Source organism: Pholis gunnellus (assembly GCF_910591455.1).
Source record: "Pholis gunnellus genome assembly, chromosome: 12".
Classification (NCBI taxonomy): Eukaryota; Metazoa; Chordata; class Actinopteri; order Perciformes; family Pholidae; genus Pholis; species Pholis gunnellus.
This window is the reverse complement of record NC_136539.1, coordinates 11,002,361-11,016,390: the sequence shown is the minus strand read 5'-3', so window position 1 is coordinate 11,016,390 and position 14,030 is coordinate 11,002,361. Positions and strand designations below refer to the sequence as shown.

The 14,030-nt window shown below is 38.4% G+C and overlaps 1 long non-coding RNA gene across 1 annotated transcript; it reads right to left on the bottom strand.

Annotated features, from left to right (window-relative positions):
• Nucleotides 1-7,174: 7,174 nt before the first annotated feature.
• On the bottom strand, nucleotides 7,175-10,753 carry LOC306704358. Its single transcript, XR_013767310.1, has 5 exons — nucleotides 10,669-10,753; nucleotides 10,257-10,574; nucleotides 10,068-10,155; nucleotides 7,477-7,540; nucleotides 7,175-7,394 (listed from the first exon to the last, which is right to left on the bottom strand). It is a non-coding gene; the product is annotated as an uncharacterized lncRNA (long non-coding RNA).
• Nucleotides 10,754-14,030: the final 3,277 nt, after the last annotated feature.

Here is a 14,030-nt window from a genome sequence, read left to right as displayed (position 1 = left end):
TGATTATTGTGGACTTCCTCAGTCGTCACACTTCCTTCCTACAGGATCTGTGAAATATGTTACAGTTTAATATGTTGTGGACATTTAGTTTTAATCATCAAAGGAACGGGCACAGTATAAATCAACTGTATAATGGATTATTATGGCTTTAACTATAGCCAAGTAGTGGAAATCATCCCCAGCTTCATCCCAGCTAACGTTGTTTAACAAGTCATTCTTCTCCGATCGTTAATTGGTTTGGACGTCTAGATTTACACAACTATCAAACACATTTTAAATTAAATTTGTGTGGTTTCTCACTGAGAAGCTATTTCTTTAAAATGTATGTATGGTGGTGGTTACAGAAATAACCCGAGCACACAGCTCTTTATCTGAGCCAGTGTTGTTCTGCCGCTTTAATTCAGAAATGCAAACGCATGACTCAAAGGCGTCCAGTTTAGTGTCCAGTTACTAAAAGTGACCACACATCTTCCAGCCAATCACAATCCAGATGTGTCAGTGGGCAGAGTTTAACTTTTTGAAAGAATCACACTGACTACAAACTGACCTTTTTATTTTGTTGGTATCGGAACCATAATGCACAACGAAGACTTTTAACAACGTATTGTTGTCTTCGACTTCACCGGGTGTGATGGTCAGCCTCTTCTGTTTTGTTTTTCTAACAATTACAGAACTGATTGACAATCACTTCCCTCTCAGCTTTTATATTTATTCTATGTTGGAAACATTTTGCACACATGAACTCTGATAGTTGTGTTTATTCCTGCTGCTGTTGGCCTTTAAAGATCAAAACATGGACTTCCAAGGTTTTTTTTTAATGTAGTATTTAACATAAATAAACTGGTTGATTATTAAAGTATAGAGATCCACATTGGGCTTCCAGAGGGAGTCTGATAGAAATATATTGCAAACAAGCTGTCAAACTTACTATTATCAATGTAATGTAATTGCTGCAAAAAACTTATCTTCTCGAATTCTGTGAATTATTTCGTGCATATATTTCCTCCTTGAGAACTTGTTGTTAATTTGCATAATATGTTATACATTTACCATATTCCTCTTGATTTCATTTCTTGATTAAATTGTTTTTTTTAAGTGAACTGGTTGCATCTCCACACGACCATTTTTGTCTATGAATTAAAAGCCAGAAATAAAAGGACAGTTTAGCTTTAAGTTCCATAGTAAGTTTAATACATTTTAAGTGCCTAAACTGTACAAAGGAGTCATTGTTGTTTCCTTTTTTTCTCCACTAGGTGACACTAACGGCTCATTAGAATACAGCCGGATGTTTGAACCAGTTAGACTGTTTTAATAATGGAGATGTACTGTGTGTTCAAACAGAAATAACTCAATTTACTTTTAAACTAACTTTAGTTGTGTGATAACGATTTATGTTAAAAACGGCGCCTTTACGCCGTTTAAAGGCATTTTAAAACGCAATTTTGACGGCGTTTTTCCTCATGACAATGAACCCTCCTTCTGTTTTGCACAGCGAGTAAACCTAAAGTTTCTGGAACCGATGGTCCAGATTAAAGCCAGACAGAAACAGCGCAATTGTGTCTGGCGCTAGGCTCGTTCCAGATGAGCTGCTTTTTGCCTGGAAAGTGGAAGAGAGCTGCAACAGCAACAAGGGGGCGTTGAAAAGAAACTAAAAACTGTGTTGTTACTTCCTGGAAAAAACATTTCGAAAACATGACACAATATGTTTTGGCATTAATTTATTTAAAAAATATAAATTTTGTTTTGACATAACAGTACCACCAATTCAGATTCTTACTTTTTAGAGTATCAGTATGAACCCAATGCCTTTGCAAAAACCTTATTCGAATAAGGTAATTTTCAGTTATATGATTACATTAATGATATTTCACATTTCCATACTGATAAAGCTATTAAAATATGTAATTTGTATCATTTTAAATGATATACGTCAGGTTGTGATAATTACATATCTTTTTGCTGTGTTCAATAAACATAATAACAAAAGTAAAAAATAATTTGAAAGTGTTAAAAAATCAGTACTGCATACAATTTTATATTTGCATGTATTTTCAAGGCCTTGTTTGCTGTTTTGAGCCACTTTGCGGAAAAGAAGGTCTGAATTCATACTGAGCAAAAAATCCCTGAAAATAATCCTCACAGAGGTTTAAACCCAGGATGTCAAATGTTCAAACTTATTTTTGTAAAAACATCATACGGATCCACAGAATGGCCTTGCCTGCAGAGCTGAAAACGGCTTTTGTCCATTATCAATAAAAATCCAAAAGCAATCAAACTGAATTAAATACTGTCTTCTTACTCAGATAGTGCTCATGGTTTATTCACAAACCGCAACTTCCCTGATGTCAGTGTTTACTGATGTTCACCAGAATAACATTAACCAAGTGGAGACTCAGTGCACACAGCTTGACCTAGAAACAGGCAGGTAGGGGAGAGCGGGGTCGGTTTTGTATCGACACCAAATTACCTTAAATAGCAATGAAAATAATTTGTTCCCTGAACAGATTCAGGTGTTTGCAAACAATTTATGAAGTTCTTTAGAGTCCAACCCAAATGTAAAAAAAGGCACAATTTTGTTAAATGTACAAGGAGTGCATTTCCCCATAATTCTGCCTATTATGGACCGTTGGGACACCATGTTCTGGGCTACAAAATATCATTTTAATTGAAACATTTGCTGTCTAAACTTGAACACATTCTATTTACAATGTCACCTGTTCACAGATTTCTTTGAGAAAAATAAAAAAGAGTCAAAAATGTAATTGTATACTGTACTTCTTTCTGACGAGCTAAAACTGTCCCCTGAGGAGGAAGATTTTCTTCATTGTTCAGATGATGTGAACGACACATTGTCTGAAGGGAGGAAGGTGTGATCTTGAGGGACAGCTTGTCTCCGCCTTCCATTGCTTGAGGGAAACTGACTGACCAGCATGTTAAGGCTCATATGTATCCTTTTGTTGCTTCATTTCTAGTTTTTGTTGTTTTTTCTTTCTTTTTTTTGTCTTTAGGTTTAATCATTTGTGGCAGTTAGGCATTAAAAGCCCTTTCCTCATGTTTGGTTGATTCTACAAGGTTAAACATTACTCATCAAATGACCAGGTTAGTGAAAAGCTTCTCAAAGGGATGGACCGAGGGAATTTGGACTCATAACCTCAGTATTTCTAAACTGTAGTAATTTCTTCATACAGTTGACGTTTTCTGTGCATGAAATGTGTCTCTCTTTCCAACATCTCTTGTTTCCTCTTTGGCTTTACACTGAACTTCATGCTGAACAGGCCAGAGATTGCATTGAGCCTCTTGAAGTACAGACTGGCTTGGGATTCGTCAGGTATTCTGCACAGCTGGTTGGTTGGAGGGGAGCCACCTGTAGGGAAATAAACGCACTATTACTCCAAGAAACAAAAGAGCGGATGGGCGGGAAATGGGGGAGATTGTGAAGAAATGCTTTTTGAGACATTAGAACGTAATAGTTTGAGTAATGAAAAAGTTCTTCTGACCTCTTTTCCCAACTGAACACGATACTGGACATAACTCAGGGTCTTGCTGTCCTCGTCCTGGTTTGGGATCTTGGTCCAGCTTTTTGATGCCGAAATAAAATTGAGACCAGTGATGAGACCCCAGTGCAGCTTCCAGTTGTTTCAGACACATTAATATGAGACAGAGTTGATACTAAGATTGGTACTGTTAGCTAAGTAAAGGATCTAATCCATAAACGTATAGCGACCAAGACCACAGTACTCCATGTCACGCAAATAAAAACCTACCTAAGTAAAAGTACATCAGCTCAATGTAGTACTTTAAGTACTGAGTGAGTATCATGTAACACTATTAGTATAGGGCTACAACTGATTATTTTCATTATTGATTAATCTGACAATTATTTTCTTGAACAATTTTTTTATTTTAATCCAGAAAATATGAAAGAAAAACACGCATCACAATGTTCTAATTTTGTAATATTCAAATGTTTTGTTTTGTCCGACCAACAGTCTAATAAGAATAAGATGCGGCAGAAAAACTTCACAACTGAGAAGTTGGGAACAAGTTCGGGACATTTTTGCTGACTACATTCAGTTCTACTCCATCTCATCATTTTCTTACTCTAATTTCCTGATCTCTTTTCCTCTTTGAGTTTGTCGCCCTCTGTCTCTCCTTCCAGGCTCTTCTGCCTCTCACTCTACTCGCCTCTTTATGTTTCCTGCTCTTCGTCTTGCCCAGTCTTCTGCAGCATGAGTTGCTAAAAACCCAGAGCTCTTTGCCTTCTTCCCCTTTCTTTTACCCGTTCTTTTTGTTTTCTATCAGAAGGCCAATCCACCGACAGTTGTTTGGATGTAAAATCTGTGGCTAAAATTTTGATAAAATAGTATGAATAAAATATTATAAAAAAAACATTATTAAATATGGATATAATATGTCCATTCAGACAGTGAAGGTTGCTAGGTTTGTGTGCAGACTCATGTGCTAAGATTAACACAAAGAGGAAGACCACTATTTCATTAGCTAAATAATGAACCGTATTCAACATTCTCAATGCTCCTGATTCAAACCAGGGTCACCAAGTTTGTTTAACGCTCGGTGTACCTGCAGCTCCAGCAACATGAAAAAAACTTGTAAATGTTTTTGTTGAAATTAGAAACTTTTCAAGTTATAACTAGCTATTTTTTTTGTCATGGTGACAAGAATTAGACCCTTTTTTACAGCAGCCATTTTGACTTGTTAAAGCAGGAAAAGCACAGGTGGAAGCATGATTGATGGCTACGTTCCATTTAGGTTAGCCAGCTCCAGGGTTCTGGTGTATTGTGCATATTCACTCACTACCAAGGCCCACTGGGCTACTTGAGGGAATAGAGCTACCCTTAATTAATGTTAGTTCAATCTTTTCTTTTCCTGCTTTGACAAGTCAAAATGGCGGCTGTCAAACGGGTTTCTGCAACAATCCATCGACTTCATTTAAATTCCCCATGATTCAACGGCAACTTAACAATAAAGTGTGAAACAAATTGAGTGAATGTAGAAGATACATAAATGTCTAACGATGTAACTGCCACACGATCACACGATGACCACAGATGGGGGAGGGAGGAGGAAGCCATTGTCCTTAAAGATTAATCAAAGGCACATTTGTTTTTTTACACTGCTTTAAAATTAAGTCATCTACAGTGAATGAAACACATACAATATGTAACTTTTGTAATGATGATTACTAATTACTACTACAATGTCTACAACTTCCACACACAGCAATAAATGATTACTCACCCGTAGAGACAGACAGCTGTAGTGATTCCACATAGAAGAAATCCAATTGCAGCTGTGATGTATAGAGAATACCACAATGGACTGATTTCTGCACAAAATCAGATGTGAATTAATTTAAGTACAGTATCAGCTTTGAAATGCACTGTGTCTGGTGTAGAGATGAATAGTCGTGTTTTGTGCTCTACCTACCTTCAGGTTCCACAGACACCTTTAAATTCCACTCAATAGCCCTCCTACGTTCTATGCCAGTTAAAAAACATCTGTAGGTTCCTGCATCGTCATGCTGAACGTTAGAAATAATCATCTTTGAAGGTAAGTTTTTGTCTATTGTTATTTTGTGAGAGCTGAAATTTGAAAAAGTCTGATTCATTTGGATTGAAAACGAAAAAGCAGATCTGCCTCTGGTCCATCTGATTTGCGTTACATCTGTCTTGGATATGTTGCAGGTGAAGGTGACGGAGTCTCCTCTGGACACCAGCTCATCTCTGTGCTCAACTGGATCATTCTGCAAAGTACCTGCAAAGACTTGGCTCATAATTATTAGCTGAATGGAGAGAAGAGCTGCTTGGTCTCGGTTGAACATGACGACCATCAGACTGACAAAGACTGACTGAAAGTTCAGCATCACCTCTGAAATGTATTTGTGGAGGAGGCACAGAGAAAAGGAAGTGGTTATTTCCTGGTTAGTTAGATGGTTTGCCTGCTCAGAACTTAGCTATATGTTGTAAGTCTGAGGAACAAAGAAACATTAGTTCACATGAGAATCATACAATTGGAACATTGAGAATTGAAACTCACTCCTTCCTGAAAATAAACTCTAATAAATATATCGTTAGTAATCACTTTTCTCAATTCCGGCACAGAGTAAAGGAAGTGCTTAATTACTCTTTCTGTGTATCTTTAGAGAAACATAAAATGAAGTCTTGTGAGAGTCAAATATACAATAATATAATTCAAATAGAATCCTGCGAATTTAAGCTTCTTGAAAATAAATCGTTAAAATGTTTTCATTTGTGGGCATTAAAATGCACAAAATCCACATGTTCAAGTGCAGGAAAACCACGTCCGTATTACGCTGGGCCTTTCTACTGCTGAGTGTACTTTCAGTGCATGTTGAATACTTTTTGATGCTTATGAGAAGCAGAATAACCATTACATATGCATTTCCCAAACGGAATCAACAGCTTCTATTTGGGAATACCTCATTGTTTTGATCACAAAACATTTTTACAAGAAACAACATCTGTTTCTGTCCTGTGTAATTCTCTCATAGAACACTAGAGGGCGCGGATCCCCAATTGAAGCGTGTTGAGTTCACATTATTAAACAAACATTGTGTAGGAGCCAAGTATGGCCTGTGTCATTTTGTACACATTTTTTTTGTCACTTCCGGTAATTGAGTCACGTGGTGTTGGGGATCGCAATGGGGATATATACGCTGTTCCGTAGTTTAGTTGGATGAATGGAAGTAGAGGAGGCAAGGGAGTCTTATTTTTTGATGACCGCTATTTACACCACTATTATCACTATTATCATTGTTTGACGCTGTTGATCGCTGTCGAGTACCTCTGTACACCAAGGAGAAAGTATTTTGAACGTTTATGAATGTGTGTTATCCAGCACAAAAGTGTGTTTGTTGCTATTACCCCAAAACTCAGCCTCTGGATCTTATAAATAATTGACTGCCAGCGCGTCCGCAGGTTAGTCTCCCCTGCTCAGCCTCTCGGTGACTAATTTAAAGTTGCCGATAGTCACCTACAACTTGTAAGGAGCTTTCCTTGGTGAGCTCATGGTGCACGACAAACACGGAAACATTCAACACATCATACAAATGATAAAACCATAATAAACACAAGAAAACGCAAAGAGAACCCTGAATACACAAGTGAAAACAAAGTCCTTGAAGTGACAGAACTGGTTTTAATGTAATGTAATAATGTACAAAGGCGTCAGTGGCCCAGTTGTCCTCCCTGTGATTGCCTTCCCTTGAAGCACCGGGTTTGTCCATGTCTCTTGTTTAACTTTCATTCAAATGTCTTGTCAGCTCAGTAGGCCTAGAGGCCATAGATTGAATTGAGCCTCTCTGCGTACTGAGTCCGGCTGCCTGTGGCTTCCTGCGGTGGAGGGAGGGTCATCTGTAGAGATAGGAAGTGAAAATTAAAGTTCAACGCTGTAACAGAGAAAGAAAAGGAAAGAAGATGACAAAGTTCTTCGAACCTCTTCTACTGAGTGGAGATAAAATCGGTCCTGGACTGGATTTTGTGTCCTGGCCCTGAGTTTTCTGAAAAGATAAAGTTCAAAAGTTAAACACCGTCTTGTAATGATAATTTATTCACGAACAGTTACAGGAGGAGTAGTCAGATCCTTTACTTACAAGTACTAATACTGCAATCCTAAAATATTCTGTAAAAGTACATACATACTTTCAGCAAAATTGACTTAAAACAATACATCCAAAGTAACAGTACTCATTCTTAAAAATGAGCCCCTGTGAGTGATATATTGTTCGATACAGTATGACTTTATTAGATTGCACAAAACATGATGAAAAAAAAAAAATGATTTGTCTTTTTTCGTGAAGACATTCCGGTCAGTCTTTGTTCTCGCAACAAAGAGCGACAGAAGTATTGTTATGGGCCGTGACTCTATGTAAATTATATTTTCTTTTTAATATTTAATACTGTAGTGATTGCAATTATAGGGTTCGATTTACTAACATTTGGTTCTGCTTGCTTGTGACAATAATGCTTTGGCTTGGAACATTTTAAGTTATGCGAAAAATGTCTCTAAAAGCATGAACATCCCATCTCCCCCTCCCTGAACAGGATAAGCGGTTAAAGATAATGAACGGATGGATATTGGCCAAACTTAAAGTGAAGCAATAGTTTGTTGAAACCCATTGCATCAGCTGTCGAGTCTTTGCAGTTATTCTGTTTGCATGACTTTTTAGTGACATCACAGCGTATACTTTCTCTGTGCATGCAGCTACGCTGTAGCTATCTGAATCAAAGCATGTGACCAAAGTGTGGTTTAAGCACTGTAGCAGCCACAGTAAGGATTTTAGGTCATAAGTAACACCTTTTACGTTAGCCTCTTTGTGCTTTGTGCAATCTAATAATGTCATAATGTAAAATATATCACTCACAGGGGGTCATTTTCAAAAATGAGTACTGTTGCTTTCTGCATTTTGCTGATAATACGTCTGTACTTTTACTTTACTTCTGTAATGGATACTACGACTGCAATGGATTTTTTTCAACATTATGGTGTTGAGCATCCACCAAAGTGTGAGAGAATCAAGTTTCTTTTTCTTTTGACTTCTTCCTTGATTAGATATTTCCTCATTTATTTCAGGAAACATTTCTAACTTCAGAATATATTTTATGAGGGAAAATGATTTGTTTTATCATAAAGACTATGCATTGAGCAGTTTGATATATTTTGTTAAATGAAATAAAAAAGGTCAAAACATGTGTATATTCCCTAAAGCAGGGGTCTCAAACTCATTTTCACTCTGGGCCACATCAGCATCACGGTTTCCCTGAAAGGGCCGGTTGTAAATGTAAGACTGTGTAAATGTAACTACTCCTAACATATTGGTAAATAACTGTCTCTGCATTCGATTATTGTTTATTCAAGTGTTAAAATATTGTACATGCAGTTATATGAATGTAAAAATATATGTAAGCACATTTCTGTTATTATAACTTAAATCCTTAAAGAAACCCATATTACTCTATCAAACTTTTAAAGAAAATAGCAAAGACAAATATCAAACACAAAGTGCAAACGACATGAGCTCAGTGTACCAAGTGGCGGCTACGACCCTGACCTCATTTTCATGTCTATCACTTTGTGCACTTCCTCCTATGTCTTTGCATCTTCCACTGTGCACAATATATACCTCGACCAAACTCCACCATGATTAACCTTAATCCAGCTGAGTCCCTGCAGACCCCAGAGGTACACTTGTCATATCTTACGGGTGCTTTATCATAACATTTATATATTATTTCACTACTTTGTCAATCAATTTGTTCCTAATGACGTCAAATCATTTTTCTTTGTTTCTGTAAAAATACTAATGTAGTGGAGTCCTGGGCAACCCCAGTCAAAAGGAGCAAAACGCTGCCAGTTTTAAAAGAAGTATTTATGGAGTTTGTAGAGGGCATGTTTGCAACGAGTCCTAATTTAAAGTACCGCACACTGACAGTGGGGTAGGGGCGCTCTGTCTGTCATTTTGAAGTTGACGGACTTCGATGCAGAAGTAACACATTTCCTTATGTGCACTGTCTTTACAATATACAAATCAACTGTAACTTCCTGAAGAAAATGATAAACTGTTCTTTTCTTTTTCTTTGGATGGCATTAATTGCATAACTAATAATGTTTTTTGAGAAAGAAAGAAATAAACCCTTTGTTATGATGGCTGTTTCTAACAGTAGGTTATTCTTAGGGTCCTCGTTGGTAGTGCTTGTATGTTAAATGTGTTGGATGACGGCTAAAGCAGAGCATATCAGCTATACTGGGTGAGATTGCATCGTTAACTGCTGTATCCAAGGTCAATGCTATGAGTGTCACAAAGGAATTTACATTTACTGTAGCTTTCATTTGGACGGTGCAGATATTATAATACCTTTTCGCAGTAAACCAGGTTTAAGTGCATGGCAAGATACCAATAAGTGTGAGTCAGGAATTGAAATCGACCACAGTTCCCAGTACAGACGACTGCTCTGCACCAGAGCAGAGACGAATTAAATTAATTTGTTCTTACTCACAAATCTGAAAGCTAAAAAGGTATTACTCACCTATAGAGGCAAACAGCTGGAGTGATTACACATAGAAGAAATCCAATTGCAGCTGTGATGTATAGAGAATACCACAATGGACTGATTTCTGCACAAAATCAGATGTGAATTAATTTAAGTACAGTATCAGCTTTGAAATGCACTGTGTCTGGTGTAGAGATGAATAGTCGTGTTTTGTGCTCTACCTACCTTCAGGTTCCACAGACACCTTTAAATTCCACTCAATAGCCTTTTTACCTTTTAAGTCAATTAAACAACATCTGTAGGTTCCTGCATCGTCATGCTGAACGTCAAAAATAATCATCTTTGAAGGTAAATTTTTGTCTATTGTTATTTTGTCAGAGGTGAAATTTGAAAAAGTCTGATTAACTTGGAATGAAAAGACAAAATCAGATCTGCCTCTGGTCCATCTGATTTGCGTTACATCTGTCTTGGATATGTTGCAGGTGAAGGTGACGGAGTCTCCTCTGGACACCAGCTCATCCCTGTGCTCAACTGGATCATTCTCTAACATTGGAGGAAACAACCAATCAATACAAACATAATCTATAATTACATTTACAGAATTAGCATGCATAACGAACACAAATGTCCACTGTACCTGCAAAGACTTGGCTCATAATTATTAGCTGAATGGAGAGAAGAGCTGCTTGGTCTCGGTTGAACATGACGACCATCAGACTGACAAAGACTGACTGAAAGTTCAGCATCACGTCTGAAATGTATTTGTGGAGGAGGCACAGAGAAAAGGAAGTGGTTATTTCCTGGTTAGTTAGATGGTTTGCCTGCTCAGAACTTAGCTATGTGTTGTAAGTCTGAGGAACAAAGAAACATTAGTTCACATGAGACTCATACAATTGGAACATTGAGAATTGAACCTCTATATAATATATATCATTAGTAATCACTATTCTTATTTCCTTTTCCTCAATCATGTCTTAAACAGAATATAAGAAGCACACGTGCAGTGCTCAACGACAGGAAACCCACTACTGCGAAGTGCTAAACACATTTTAGCCACATAGTGACCCTAAACTGTTGAGTGCATTTTCACAAGTGACTCATGCTAATAGAAGCCATAACCAGGTCTTGATAAAGAGACTCTTGTGGTGCTCAATGTGATATAAAACAACAAATATTGTACGACTGTATAACGGGTCTGAAAACCTCAGGTGTTAAGCATGAATAGACCTTCACACAGAGACTATCACAGAAGACATTTCGACAGGCCACAGTAGGATCAGCACGGGTGTGAATTATAAAGTGGATGTTGGCTGCTTGAGTTTGTCCAGGGTGTAGCCTGCCTTCGCCCCTTCTCAGCTGGGTTCGGCTCCCCTGAAACCCTGAAAACGATAAGCAGTCAAAGATAATGGATGGATGGATGTACTTTATCAGATTCAGAACGTTTATGTATATAGATCTTTTTGATGACAATCAATTAATTCAGAAAGTATTTACAGGTCAGTGCAGTAAATCTAAATCCTGAGCATCACAAACAGCAACAAAGCCTCTACACCTAGACTACAAGAAGGGAGAGAAGTTATGTATATTTATATACTGTATATATACGTATATATATGCATATTTTATATATTTTGGCAATGCACCAGGTGCTGGAACTAGCAAATGGATGGTACCCAAGGATAAGACATAAGCAGAAGATGATGACCAGCATTCATTTTAGCCGTGGTTGTAGATTCTTTGTCTGTGCAGAATTGCGGTGGAACATGAGCCGGGTAGGTGCTCTGCTCCACTTCACCTTGAAGAGAAAGGTTGAAGAACACTTTATATCACTCATCTGTGAATGCTAAGAGAAGATAGTACTGTACCAGATTAGACTTCAAATATGATTTAACAAACAGCAAATAACAAATAAACTATTTTACTTGAAATGCCATGCCTGTTGACCTGCAGACCCCATCAAGATTCATCTATTTAATAAGAACATATCTCGCAGATGACGTTACAGAAGGCTGTGGCTTCGCTGGCATTCAATAATTCCCATGCCCATGTATATATCCACCACCCACACACGCAAAGGCTTTAGAGCTGTAGAAGATGGCGTTCATTTCCTTTAATTCTGCCCTCTTATACACAGAATGTCAAACAGCAACAGGAAACTCACACCTATCAAAGGTGTCAGAGGTAGACAGGTGTGATTAACAATACACAAGCCTGTCACTCATGCAATCTGGCTTTTATGAGGTTTGGTTTTCAGTTAAGATTGTTGTTTTGATTGCATGAAAGTGCCACATTGCGCATGATAAAGGCCAGGCCATGCATTTTCAAAGCAAAGTTGATTATGTATGGGGACTGGGAAACTGTGGTGGTGGTGAATAAAGAGGAACAGGCTGAGGAGGCTTTGAAGCAGTGAATGGTGAGGAACTGATTTAGTTGTATGCAACAGCAGAGGCTGCTGTAATGTTCTCTTTCCGACTTCCTACTCCTCCTCACATCAACAATGCGGTAGGACAGCATGCAAAGAAAGTGTGTGTGTGTGTGTGTGTGTGTGTGTGTGTGTGTGTGTGTACCTACAAGGTACAAAAATGATCACATGGTGTCTAATTTATTTCTAATTTATTACAATACAATGAGAATTGATACATGATCTTACACTAAATCTTGTTACAGTGCAAGCTCAGTAGAGGGCCGGGAGAAGAAAAAAAAACAAGCTTCTATTTGATGTTTGCAGAGCAGCCTTATAAACGTGTGTCTCATATATCTTTGTGTGTCTGAAGGGATGTTACACGTCTGATGTAGCTTATGCTAATTTGGACACATGTCTCCTCCCACTCTGTTGAGTGTATGTGTTTGTTGTTACGGTACGTGTTTGTGTGTGCAAACGTGTGTGCACACACGCGCTGACAGATTGTTTTGTGTCCAAATGCCAGGTTAATGAATGAGGTCGTCAGCGGTGGCAGTCAGCAGGTGCCCTTGGCCATAGTCACAGGAGACTGAGTGAGAAGAGGCCGGCCCAACAAGCAAGAAAAGAGAGCATTGCTTCAGCGTCATTTGTTTCAATTAATGTTTAAAAAAAAAAGCACTCTCCAACCCATCTGTCTTGACACAACCATGATTACCGATAATTAGCTGCTTTGATTGCATTCGTCATCCCTCCTTCCTTCTCTTCGATATTTGCAACTGGTAAAACATGAGGGCAGAGCAATATTGTGAGCACTACAGAGTGACCTTATCAGATTCTGCATGGCTCTCCCACACACAAATGCTCGTACTACAGGAAGCCTCAAGAATACCTCGTCAAGACTAGGAGCCCTTAAAGGGACACACACACACACACACACACACACACACACACACACACACACACACACACACACAGGCTGCCTCTGAATCACACTTCTTCTGCTGGCCTCAGAGAAAGAGATAAATAGAAAAAAATTTGATTAAAGGAAACTCCAGGAGCAAGAAAGAAACTAATTGAATGTGTATGCTGCATGTGCATGTGTATGTGTGTGTGTGTGTGTGTGTGTGTGTGTGTGTGTGTGTGTGTGTGTGTGTGTGACGGTGGATGGTCTTTGACCCCTTCAGGCATTGATGGATGTTTGAAGAATATTTGAGATGCCTCTCGGAAAACCCCTGGCAGAACACAGAGAGACATCAGAAGAGCAAACACCTCTGTTCTCGATCCTGAATACTGTATGATTCTCCCGTACGTGCGTGCACAGCGCATGAATTTAAATCAGTGGTACCAGAGATGGCTTGGAGAGGGAATATGTATCGTTTGTCTGGCGTTGTAGCAAGAGGAGAGATTATTAAACAGTTTGTCTGATTAAGTATTCATCGTCTCCCGGCTGCATGCAGGACATGGTGAAAGCAAATCTGCATTAAGTGTGTGTCCTTTTCTAAGTCGGTGTTTAATATTTCACACATATCCGTGCTTGAGTGTGTGTCTGTGTGCATGTGTGCACAAGAAGAGAAAAAGAGGAGTGCAACCGATGGCAA